Source organism: Fringilla coelebs (genome assembly GCF_963513975.1).
Source record: "Fringilla coelebs genome assembly, chromosome: 5".
In the NCBI taxonomy this organism is placed as follows: Eukaryota; Metazoa; Chordata; class Aves; order Passeriformes; family Fringillidae; genus Fringilla; species Fringilla coelebs.
Window position 1 is genome coordinate 65,091,850 of NC_140033.1, and position 13,638 is coordinate 65,105,487.

Genomic DNA, 13,638 nt, shown 5'->3' on the forward strand with positions numbered 1-13,638 from the left:
TTCTTTTTTGCCTAGAAACACTTAGCTGTGTGATTTATGGAATGTTTGTGTGAGTAATGTTACACCAACACATGGAAATGGTGGCTGCTGGGCTGGAACCAGGGTCCACTTGGAAGCATTTGTTGTCACATGCACTTGGTTCTGAGTTGGTGGGTAGTGGTTTTATTTCAATGAAAGCTTAAAAATCACATCACAGCACAAAGCCTTAGACAGTTGCTTAAGGGAGCATTTAATTGATGGTTTGTCACCCAAAAAGGCACAGGCTGTGAGGTTTTGGTGTTGTAAAGGTCTAAATGTAACCTGGGAAATCCAGTCAGGAAATGAATATTTTCTGTCTGCAACTGAATATTTTAGTTGAGGGTGAGATGCTGTGTAATTTAAGCTAAAAACTGTCAAACCACTTGCATAGATAAATAGATGATGTCTCAAAGGAAGGTTTATGTGTGTAACTCTTGGTATAATGAATGCTCAGCTCCTGTGATTAGTAGCAGAGCAGGCAACAATATAAAGTATCAGGCATCCAGACAGCATAATCCTTCTGAAAATGCCAACAGCTGGTTTACACAAGGAAGTCAGTGTGTAGAAAATATCTATATATGGTAGCATTGCATCATTTGAGCTTCAGAACTTACTTCTTTAGATAAGGAATGTTTAGGTACTGAATAAGTTGAAAACTTTATGCCCTGAAATGGCAATAGTTAAAAGCATGTAACTTTACAAAAGCATCGCATATTTGGTGGTGTAATATTAAAAGACAAGGGTTTTAGTAGTGGTGCAGTTTGCCTTATCACTATAGTTGAGTGGAGTGAGTGATTTGTGTATCACTGAGCAGATACTCTGTACTACATTTTTCAAGGGGTTGATAACTGAGAATTTTGTTTTTTGATTCTTCTTTGTGTGGTGTATTGTGGTTTTGGTGGTTTTTTTGATGACAAATCCTGAGCAAATCACTATTTCTGGCTTAACTTTCTTTTTCAAGACATTTGATGTTATTTAGCTGGTTTGTGAGCACAACGCAGTTTCTCTGTTTTTCTTTTTCCTGTCTTTCACTCCTGCAGATTCCTGCTGGAAGAGGTACTGAGATTCTCTCTGCCTGAATGGGATAGGCCTGGGACAAAGCTGTGCCAGCCTTTAGTGATTGTTTTAAAATGTGTGGAGCAGCAGCTGTGCTGTTATATACTCATTCTAACAGCAATGCTTGTCAAACAGTTTAGATGAATTAGAAAGGCAAAAGTAAAAATGTGTTTCAAAACCTAGAACTAGTGTAAACACTTTGGGGAATGCTTTGGGAGATTCTGAGATAAACTCTAGGAATGTTTGTGATAAAAGCATTCTTTGCCATTGCTGCATCCTTATGACTGTAAAAAAACATAGTGCTAATGTGCTGCTGAGCTGTATATAAAGAAACAGAGGTGCTGACCTGTCTTAATTTTATATGATTTATCTTTTCTTAATGGAGAGATAAATCATATAAACTGAATTAAATGGTGAAGTAAGAGCTAAAGCTTTCATTAAAGGATTTTCAGTTAGTTGAAGTTGGTGTAGAATTCTCTGACCATTTATTTTAGTTAGAATGCTGATTCATCAAAACGGACATTTTTGGTGGAACATCTGTTTTGACAGCTTTCCATAAGGCTGACACCCTGGGTCACATGGTTGGAGCCTTGAGTTTCCTGTTCCCTTCCAGTCATTCCACAGTGGGTAGCTGGTAAGGTGGATGAGGATTTTTCAGCTGTGGCAGCATTGTGATCTTCCTCTTCTTAGGTGTTTCTATCCACACAGATATTTCAGTTTTAAATGTCACATGCTGTTTCATTGCAGTGACAACTAAGCAATGCTTAGATGACAGTGAAATGCCTACTTCTAAAAAAACATAATGCCCTTTCCACATCCCCATTCCTCATTCCTTTGTCAGCTCTTCCTCATTCTGGCTCTGTGGTTTGGTTTGTCCTACCCTGCGTGTTGCTTAGATGGAAGATAGGATCAAGGCTTGACAGGCTCACTGGAATTTTTATACCTGTCTTGTAGACCCTAGAAGGCAAGAGGGTGATAAAAATATAGGTTTGAGGTCTTTTTTGCATTAGATAGAAACAGAGCAGATGAAGAGAGATGGAGCCTCTTCCCCTTGGCAGAAGTTTTAGCTTCCTGTGCTTGTTCACCTATGTACTTCCATTGTATAATCTGGTTGACATACAGGAATGGTATTCATGTTTGCTGTTCTCATAGGCAATCTTTCTTTTAATAGGTACTAAGCTGTCATATCAATTTTCTAATTTTCGCTCACTGGTGGTTTTTCTCTAAGGTTATGACAGACTTGATGGCACTTTAGTTACATGGTATCCCTATTTAAAGGTCTGATTTTCTTGCTGACTTATCAAAGTCCACACTATGATATGCAGAAACATCTAACTTTATTACTTATCGAAAGCAATGTCATTAAATTGCTCCTCAGCAGTCTTCTAATTCACTCTGTGATTTGTCCATCTTTTGACTCACAACTTTCACAAAGTAAGCTGCTTAATGCTATTTTTAAATATAGGAGCAGATGCAAAAGAGGACATATACACAGTTATTAACAGACCCTTTTTATAATTTGGTCAATGTTCTTGCTCCATCAGCTTCTAGCACAGGATGCATTCTTGTTTCTACAGGTGGGATTGGGAGAACAGAAAAGAAGTAGCAAAACTTTATGCCAAAATAAATAGATCATGGGTCTCATGTACCACTCCAGTCTTGTTGGAACAGCTGTTAACTGAGTGTTTGAGCTGCTTAGTGGTGTGGGGATTGGATACTGCTGTGATGGAGTGGCATAGTTAGTAACAGGCTATTCTGCAAACTAACACCTCTTTTCTCTGATAATTTTGTCTTAAATATGCACAGCTCAAAAACAGTCTGGGCACAGATTAGTGCTTCCCATGGAGGGTTGAACCAAAGAGCAGCAATCCATTCCCATGAGAGTGCTGCAAGAGCTAATGTTGCTCTGCCCAAGAAGTTTGATCAGGAACTCTGCTGGCTGTCTAGCTTTCCACATATTTCATGCATGGATATCTAGAGCCTCTTGCTACCTCTGCCAATGTGATTAAGTGATTAAAAGCCAAAAGTTGTTAGTTGGTGATAGATGGCAATTTTCACTCTTGACCTTGGGTTGCATGGAGGAATGCAAAGGAAAGGCTTGCTGCACAACTTTGTGGTATTCTTCATTAGCTCCTCTGAGGTTGCAGATTTATGCATCTGAGGTTTTTGCAGCTGACAAAAGCAGTATTCACAGCTTTTCACATTGTGTATGAGATTGGGTTATGTTAAACCAACACTGAGCACATGCATACAAAAACCTGATGGATCTAGGAGCTGACAGTAGCCTAAAAGCAGGGATAAAATCATCATTAGTAGCTAATATATGATGCATGTGTGAATACTGCAGGTATCTGTGTCACTCCCAATTTGACCGTTGCAATTTGTTGCTCAATTTTGGTCAAGCTGGGCCACAGCTTCATCTCCCAGTGGCCTCCTAGCCCAGTGGCATCCTGCATGTTTGTAACAGGGCACTCATATGGGACAGGCACTGCTCCAAGTGCTGCACCTGCTGGATGTGCTTCATTTAGCGCCTTTGTTTTCATTAAACTTCAAGGAATCTAGCTTGATGTGCCTCTTTCTAGATGATCAAATTTTCTTTGTTCCATTGTTCACAGAGAAAGTTCCTATGGGCTTTTTCTGTTTGTTTTCAAAGGTTTTGCCCATTAGTCAACGTAAGTCAACATGCAGTTGATTGCAGGTGATGCACAACATAAAAAGCAATACATAGATCTCTGCTACTATGTTTTCTTGTAACATTCTCTTTGTGTGAACTTTATTTAAATGATCTAGGAAAAGTTTGCTTGGGTTTTGTGTTGAAAAAACCCCCTAGTCTTTGCCTTGACAGAAGTTTCAATACCTCTCTAGAAGGAGCTACCTACAGAGGAGATGATGGCCCTGCTTAAATACAGAAGTTGGTGACTTCACTTAGTCCAGGTATAACTGACTCAGTGACATCAGTTTGGATTGATGACTCTTTGCCTTTGAAAAGAACAAAAAAACCCACATAGTAATTTCTCATTAGGATATAAAATGAAAGTTCAATTCTTGCCAACCTGAGCAAGCCTTATTTATTTCACTGTTATTCTGGCACCTCAAGAAAGGCACAAGTCCTGTTTTTTTCTGTTTAACAGTCAGAAAGTAATTTTTGAGGGGAGATATTATTTTGCCATACTTAGGTACCAACTGTCTGAGTTGAGCTGGCCACCTCAACTCCCTTTACAGCCACCTCCATTCCCTTTACAGTCACTGGAGCAGGGTGGCTTTTGCCTTGGGCTGAGTCAGAGCAGTACTGTAACCTCTGTAAAAAGCTACTTCTTTCTGCCTTTTGTTTGAGGAGCCTAAGTGGTGAGCTCACCCTTTGAAATTGGGTTTTAAAATTGGGCCTTGTGATTAATGCTACTTACCCTCAAAGGGCTCTGATTATTTAGAACTAATAACTGTTTGTTTCAGTGCCAGATTTGCTGAGTGCAATTGCTTCTATGGACTGTAAAAATGATGGAGGAAAAAATGTATGTTCTTGTTCTGAAAAATTACTATAGTTTAACAACTGAATTGAAAAACTGAAATGCCCCTACAAAAAAAGCAAACTCCATAAATGTGAGTTTATTAGACAATTTCTTAATGTGATGTAAAAGACTGAACAAGAGGGTCATCTTGCTTTCTCCATGACCTCTCCAAGGTGATCATAGTGAAGCTGCTCATGATCACCTTGGAGAGGTCATGGAGATCAGGAGAAGTACCTGAGGACTGAAAGAAAACAAATGTCAAAATGGGCAAGAAGAGGGGCCCTAGGAACTATTGACCAGTCAGCCTCACCTCACTCCCTGGAAAGGAGATGGAGTACCTCATTCTGGAGGCTACCTCTGTCCACATGGAAGATAAGGTGATCAGAACAGTCAGCATGGGTTCACTAAAAGTAAGTAATGTTTAACCAACCTGATTGCCTTCTACAGTGGAACAGATGCTTGGATGGGAGTTGTGCAGGAGTGTATATTGTCTGCCTTGACTTCAGCAAGACTTTTGACACTGCCTCTCATGACATCCTCACTGCCAAACTCCAGAAATGCGGGCCGGATGGGTGGACAGTGAGGTGGACTGAAAACTGGCTGAGTGGCAGATCCCAGAGGATTGTGATCAGTGGCCTAGAGTCCAGCTGGAGGTCTGTCACTAGTGGTGTCCTCCAGGGCTCCGTTCTGGGCACAGTGTTGTTTAACTTGTTCACGAGGGATTGTCTGAGGGGTCGGTGCCTCCTCAGCAGTTCACGGATGGCACAAAGCTGGGAAGAGCAGCTGACAGCCCTGAGGGCTGTGCAGCCCTTCAGAGGGACTCAGCTTGAGGGATTGGCAGAGAGGAACTGTCTGACATTCAACAAGAGCAGATGCAGCTCCTGCACCTGGGCAGGAGCCACCTAAGCACTTGTACAGGTGTGGGGCTGATCTGCTGGAGAGCAGCTCTGTGGGGAAGGACCTGGGGGACAAAGAGCTGTCCCTGGGCCAGCAGTGCCTGGGGGACAAGAGGGGCAGTGGAACCCCGGGGTGCCTCAGGAAGAGCAGTGCCAGCAGGTCAGGGAGTGCTCCTGCCCCTCTGCTCAGCCCTGGGAGGCACATCTGGAGAGCTGTGTCCAGCTCTGGGATCACCAGCACAGGAGGGACGTAGAGCTCCTGGAGCGGGGCCAGCAGAGGCTGCAGAGATGATTTAGGGCCTGGAGCATCTCCCTGACAGGGAAAGGCTGAGGGAGCTGGGGCTGTCCAGCCTGGAGAGGAGCCCCAGCTGAGAGGGGCCCTCAGCCCTGGGTGTCCCTGTGTGCAGGGAGGGTCAGAGCAGGGCCCGGGCTCTGCTCTGGGGGCCCAGCAATGGCACCAGAGCCACGGGCAGGGACTGATGCCAGGAGGTTCCACCTGGACATGAGGCAGAACTTCTTCCTGGGCAGTGCCCAGGCACTGAACTGATTGTCCAGAGAGGGTGTGGAGTCTCCCCATCCCCTATTTAATAGGAGTCCTTATGGTTGTTATGCACTGATGTCTGAATTTGCTTTGGAAAATCTTCTTTAAGGCATTGCAGCCCAGTCTAGAGGAGCACTGAAGAGCTCTGAGAAGATTTTTATACCGAAAATCTTAAGGGGATAATAAAGTCATCAGTATGTACAACCCTGTAATTTTATGTATTACTTGGAATTTCAGCTTCTTAGCTTCCCTGAGTAGAGAGCATGGTATTGAATACGATCCTAGAAAAGGGCTTGTTTACAGAATGAATTCTTGCTGCACTGGAAAAGCCCTTTCTCAAGCAAGTTATGTCAGCTTGCTCAGTTGATCCTGTAGAAATGAGTCAATTAGACTTGAGGTGGAAAAAGTACCTTGATACCCCCTACCCCTTTTCTTCAAATTTCTGAGTTGTGACTTAGGGATTGGCATTATTACTGGTATGGGAAGGGAGCTGATTAAAAGAAGCTTTTAGGAGGTCTTTACTGTTGTCACTAAGTCAATTTTCTTTCCTCATGTTGTGACAAAGCTGCAGTGCCTGTTTTCTTGCATTTTTAATTAGTAAAGTTAAGCTAAATATGCATTTGGTTTCTCCTACCAAGTAACAGGGTTACTTTGTGGTCCAGCCGTCCCTTTTATGCAATTGGTGTGATTCTGTCGAGCTCTTAGTGGCTGGTGTTGAGGGAAGTTCCCTGTTGGACCATCCAGGACCACTCTGGCAGTTGCTCTTGCACCACCTGAGCTGGGACCAAACCTCCTTCCAGCTGCAGCCCCACACTCAACCAGGCAGACCAGGTTTCCCATAGCACAGTGTCAATCCTTAAATAATTTCATTTTGGTGCAGTAGCTAAATAACAGCTGGAGTGGGTGCCTCTGAGGCCCTGAACAAAGGAAACCCATGCCTTTTATACCCTCTCAGTCTAAGAGCAGGAAAGTCTGGGGGCTGTCACTGCTGTCTCTGAGTGTCTGGTCACCTGGCTGTGTCACAGGTCCCTGTGCCATTGATTATCTAAAGGGTTGGTCCTCTGTCTTCTCACTGCTAATCCTACAAACCAGCCTATCCTGGCAGCTCACAGCAGTCCATGGAACAGAAGAAGAACAAGGTTATAAAGAGTTAAGTTTCTTTTGAATCAATTAACCATCTATATTTCTTACACACTTGGGGGAAATTCTTACTGTTGCTACTATTTGTGTATATTATTAGAAATACTGTTTGAATTGCTTCATATAATTAATTTTCTAAACATATTTTTGTCCTCAGTGGTGATTCTAAACTCTGAGTTGTTTGTAGATTTGTTTGGGTTTTGGGGGTTTTTTGTTCAGTTGCAGAACTGGAGATCCATTTTACTACAATTCAGTTCAGAGAAGAGTAGTTAAAGAGTTATTGTCAATAAAGCAGATTAAAGCCTTTGGTAAAATTGGATAACAACCGTGAAGGGATTACTGTTCATGACTTATAACAAAGGAAAGTATTATCTGAAGCAGACCATGGAATGGACAGACTAAAAGGGGACCTGATATAAAAGGAGTAAATTAAATGTAGAGTAAAAGGCAATTTTTTTGGAAGTGTATGCAGTCAGTTTTCAGAAATTGTTGCACTTGAGATTTGATGTGATCACTGGTGGACATAAACTCAGCTCCTGAGGAGAAGGACATCCATACAGATGCACACATCATGTGGAATTTTGTTCATGTTTTTCTGCAAGCACTGGCTGAGCCTGTTACACATTTCCATGAAAGATGTAAGCTTAAGGGAAAACTCAGAACACAGATGTTATTAACCATACTTCACTTTCAGACAGAAATAATATACAGCAAAACCTGTAAGGTATACAGTAAGTTATAACTTGGTTGCAAATCTGAAGGCTGTGACTAAGTTTTGGAATAGGAGTGCTTTGTCCTCTTCAATAAAACAGTACTAATGCTGTACTGATTCCAAGAGAGTGAATCATGGTTGCTTGGTGGACTTGGATTGATGGCAAATAGATGCTGCGTTCAGTCAGCTTGAGAAACAATTTATAGTGGAGAGGACCAGTGTTACACCGGGTACTAAAACATCTGCTTTTGGGTGTAACAGGGATATAGTGGGAGAGCAATAATAAATAAAGTGTGATTTGAGGGATGAGAAATTCAACAATTTGTATCCTTCCACTCAGTCATCCCACTAATGCAATTCTGCAGTGGGAAAAGGACTGCACCCCACCTTTGTATGTGAGTGATCAGGAAAGAGTTCTGTGGCAGCTGACACCAGCAACTCTCCTGTTGCATTCCAGTTGTACTTTAGAGAACAGTTGATCTTGCCTAGCATAAAGATTACAGGGCAGAATGTGACACAGGTTTACATATTGGGAAATGCAATTTCTCTGAATTAAATTACTAATCGTTAAGTTGGTGTTTCTTCTGCTTAGCTCTCACTTGCTGTTGAAGTGCAGTTGTTCTGGGGGGTTGTATCAAGATGTTTTTAGCAAAAGACCATCAGTAGTGATGCCTCAGGTTTTAGCTTTTATGTTTTTCAGATTCTGTACTGCTTTAGTGTGTAGTTCTGAGCTTCATATTAAGTTATAGTAAGCTCTTTTCACAGAGTAGGGAGACAAAACAATTCCTTCTCTAGTTGGGGAGCAAGGACAACCGATCCAAATGTCGGGCCCAAGAACATGAACAACGTCAGAATGAAGACAGAAAAACAAGAAGGATGGGACTTCATAACCTAAAGCTATAATTGGACAATTAACTCCAGAATGCAAACGGACCAGAACTTATAAAAGTGAGAGACCCCGTGAGTGGTTGTGCATTTTGTGACCATTTTGAGGTCATCTTGGTAGCCCTGGCCGGGCTCTTGTACTGCCCAAGGTGTATCCATTGAGGCCTTTTAATAAATACCTACTTTATTCTTTAATTCCATCTAGCCTCTGTTCTAGATCAGTCTTCACAAGGCATCAGTAGTACCAGCTTTTCACAGAATATTCTGAGTTGGACAGACACACAAGGATCCAACCCCGGCAATCCCCGCACAGGCACCCCGGCAATCCCCGCACAGGCACCCCGGCAATGCCCGCACAGACACCCCGGCAATGCCCGCACAGACACCCCGGCAATGCCCGCACAGACACCCCAGCAATGCCCGCACAGACACCCCAGCAATGCCCGCACAGACACCCCAGCAATGCCTGCACAGACACCCCAGCAATGCCCGCACAGACACCCCAGCAATGCCCGCACAGACACCCCAGCAATCCCACCCTGTGCATCCCTGAGAACGGTGTCCAAACGCTCCCGCAGCTCTGGCAGCCTTGGGGCTGTGCCCATTCCCTGGGGAGCCTGGGCAGTGCCCGACACCCTCTGGGGGAAGAACCTTTCCCTGCTGTCCAGTCTGACCCTCCCCTGACCCAGCTCCAGCCGTTCCCTCGGCTCCTGTCCCTGGTCCCAGAGCAGAGCTCAGTGCCTGCCCCTCCTCTTCCCCTCAGCAGAAGCTGTGGCTGCCATGGCTGCCCTCAGCCTCCTCCAGCTGAACAGACCCAGTGCCCTCAGCTGCTCCTCACACGCTTCCCCTCAAGGCCCTTCCCCATCCTCGTGCCCTCCTTTGGACACTGTCTAATAGTTTAATGTCTCTCTGATATTGTGGCACCCAAAACTTCACACAATATTCGAGCTGAGGCTGCCCCAGAGCAGAGCAGAACAGGACAATCCCTCTGTGGCCCAGCTGTGCCTGATGCTCCCAGGACAGGGCTGTCCCTGCTGGCTCCAGGACACTGCAGCCTCGTGTCCACCTGGCCGTTGAGCAGGACCCCTCCAGGTCCATTTCCCTGGCACTGCTTTCCAGCCTCTCATTCCCAGCGTGTCCCTGCACCAGGGCTGCCCCATCCCAGTTGAAGGATCCAACACTGTCCCCCCTGGTTGAACTTGAGAGGGTTCAGGATTGCCCAGCTCTTTAATCTGTCCAGGTCTCTCTGCAGGGCCTTTCTGAATGTGTTAGATTCTCAATAAATGAAGCAGTAAGTTTCACCATAGAGCAAAGTGAAAACTTAAAAAAAAAAAAAAAGGCAATTTGCAACAAGGACTATCTGCATAGAAGCAGAAATGTCTTTTCTTGGATTTTGTGTGTTTAAATCCTGCATATTGTGGGAAGGTGGCTCTTCCCCTTCCCCTTTGATGCTGACCCATAGTGGTGGCATCTCCAGTGGGCTGCTCCAAAGGGTAAATTACAGTGAATATGGATTATTCTTACAAAATGAATTACCCATCATTGTGCTCTGTACCCACAAAATTACTAAAACCACAATTGTAACAGGCACTATTTTTTCTTTTGAGCAAGCTGTAACTTGGTGGGTGTCATTTTTTTTTCTTTTTCCTTTAAAAGTCTAAACCATACAGGACGTGTAATGAGCACAGTAAGAGAGGCACTGTTAGAACTCCTCTCTTGCAGCCTATTCAGACAGGGCTAGTGCCTGGACTCCTTCTGTGCTCCTCAATTTCTGCAAGCAGATGTCTCCCACTGGTTCAGGGCAGTAAGAAATTTTCCCCACCTGTGCATATTGGATTTTGCTGTGCTTAAGTTTAATTTTCCCAACTCTTTATTTTCTCTGTGCCTTTTATTCTGCATTTTTTTTAACAGATGAACTGCAATGAGTGAAAACACAGCAACAGACCTTACATGAGATTTAGTCACGTGTTTAGAGTTGCCATTTTATATTCCTACATTAAAAACTTGGGAGCATTTTATAGCTGAGTAAGAGGGTCTACTAGCTTTCTAATATAACACAGTTTATACTAGAAAGGTTTTCACACCTAACAGCAAATCTTTAAAGTACTGAACTGTAAATTCACAATATATTTACATATAGAAAAGATGTTTATTTGGTTTTGGCCTGTTCATTTTTATCACATTCTTATGCTTATTACACATGTATTAGCATATAATTTACTTTATATGTAGTTAGTGTTTTGTTTAATGTGACAGCTTTGCAAGTTAAATGCAAAGAACAATTACATCGTTTTGTTAAAATAGGTGAATGAGTTTTTCTATAAAAAATTGCTCAAGTTATTATCTTCTGCAGGAAAAGCTTTGAACTAGATAGATTTTTTTTTTTTAAGTTTGCCTGGTTTGAAAACAAGATAAGTGATTTGATCTAGGTGGGCTTCTTTGGTACCATCACTGTTTTGGGATTTTCTGCACATCTCTACATTTTTTGCCTCCTGTTGTATTGTCATCAACGCATCTTTCTCACCTCTTTGGAGAGATTTGGAGTGGGGTAAGAGCAGAGGAAGGTAGCTAGCAGTAGGGAGAGAAGCTTTTGGGCCCTTCTGCATCAACTCTTCACATTGATGCAGGAAAGGTGGTAAAGTTGTAGCCTTGAGTGGCAAAAGCAACTACAAACAGAAGGATCACTTTATAGGTATAATATTTATTGGGCAAGAAAGATACATTATTTAAATATGAAAAATATTGTCAGAATTTTTATGCTTCTGTCAGCATCAAAGTTGTACACAAAGAAAACTGGGAGTTTTGCTATGTTGGAAATCTCTGATTTTACATAAGATAGTCAATTTCTAGAGGCCACTTATGTATGCAATGGTTCCCCACATTGTTGCTAAATAATAGAATATCATGTTATCATTTCTGTAGTATCCATCCACTTGCCCATCCAAGAAGCAGCTGTGTTTCAAAACTTGCTCTGTTATCTAAATAAATAACTCAAAATGTGGTCCTTTTTTTCCTCCCCCTGCAGATGATATAAGGAAAACAGTGAAGAACATTTCTCTGTAAGCAGCCTGTATTTTGTAAAAACCTTTTAACAGAATTTAGTATAATTTTCTTAAATTCTTTGAGCTGATGGCAATCAGCACTTTTTTTTCTACTGAGCAATTCAGGCTTGACGTGAAAGGTTTTAACTAGGGTGAGTTTTATACTTGAGTGGCTGGAAACACACTTGGGGTTTTTCCTTAGTGTAATATTCGGTGGGCATTTTTTGTGTGCCTTGTTAGAAGATGTCTTGTGAATGAGGCCTGTATTAGGGCAAGGATTTGGAATTTTTTCCCACTTTTGATGTATCTCTGTGCTGGAAGCAATTTGTATGCAAGTGTCTCTTGCTTGAAGGCCTGTGAGTGACCTCCAAAAGAAGCCTGTAGGGAGAAAAGCTAATGACCTGGGTTTAAAGCTGTGTTAATTCATTTTTAACTTCAGAATTCCAGGTGTGTAATAGTTGCTGTAGAATACATAGCCACTTTTTCCATATAAATTAAATCCAAGTACTTAATATTTAGCTATTTACAGTAGGAATGGAAAAGTAGAAGCATTCTTACTTCCTTTATAGCAAAACCTAACCTAGAAAAAGCTTGAGTGAAGTCTCAGACATCTCAGTTATTTTATTATAATGTTATTTTATTATTATTTTATAATAATGTTTTCAGTATAAATGAAGTGGTGTTTGTTCCATCTGAGTACAGAGCCTTTGGGCAGTATTCTGACCACATTTTGTGGACCTTTCTAAATGCTCTGGGCAAACATATTTTCTTCTCAATAAAAGCCAAGTCTATCTCCAGAATTAGGTCTCTAACCAAGTATTGTATAATGTAACCTGTCTCATTATGCATTAATTACAATGCATCCCTTTATTTCTAATTTTCTTACCTGGTATAGAGAAATTTCCTCTTCCCACCTCCTTTTTTGGTCGTTTGTTTTGTAATGAATATCATGTAGCTTTTGGTTAAAAACAAGGCCATATTTCATGTAATTTTGTGGTGTGAAAAGATTAATTGGTGTGTGCCACTTTCTTACAAGAGAATAAGTGATTTAGTGATTCTGGTGGAAGATCAAAGTGGCATCAGGTTGGTTTCCATATCAACAAACTGATAAATCACAAGGACAGGAGCTGCACTGAAAATGTACTGAACCCCTATATGACATGAGTTAATTGAATTTTTAAAAAAGCCTAAGGAATGATGGTTACGTGTAAGTAAGCCTGATTTACATAGCAGACAATAGGATGAAAACTATGAAAAAAGAATTATCAGGGTGCTGAAATGTGATATGGAGGGTAGGATTCAGCATGGCTTGGCAGAACATTAAAGTTCTGTAGGGCTTCTTGGAGGAGTCAGGAATCAAGAACATAAAAATCATCCAGTTGGTAGCTGTGTACTGATAGAGGGGCTGAATAAGAAGAGGATATTTTACTAATTAAAGTCTTGGAATGATGAAAAAGAAATCTCACAGAGGAAAAGTTGCAAAAAGATCTCATGATACTGAATATGTTGTTCCCCAGTTTCAGTTGGTGGACCTAATCTTCTCTTGTTCCTGGCTGTGCCATCCTGCCCATCCATGTTTTAGCACAGGTACCCTCTGATGTTAAGGTGAACTGCAGCTGGATTGATGGGACTCAGCTTAGAGTAAACGTCCATTAAATCAGTGAATAAAGGTGAATGGGTGGTCATGGTTAAAAACTGTTCTCTTTGTAAGATGACTCTGCATTGAGGATTGCTGGGATGGTTATAACAGTTTGTTCTCTTTGCTGGGCGTAGGTGATGTATGTGTGGAGTACCTGGAATGGAGGGGTTCATCACTCCAAGCCTTGCACAGCAGTAGGGGTAT

The 13,638-nt window shown here is 42.1% G+C and overlaps 1 protein-coding gene across 5 annotated transcripts in view; it reads left to right on the forward strand.

Moving 5' to 3' along the window:
- LRP6 (LDL receptor related protein 6) overlaps positions 1 to 13,638 on the forward strand; it is a 118,444-nt gene that overhangs the window by 29,517 nt on the left and 75,289 nt on the right. The gene's annotated exons all lie outside the window — the stretch shown is intronic.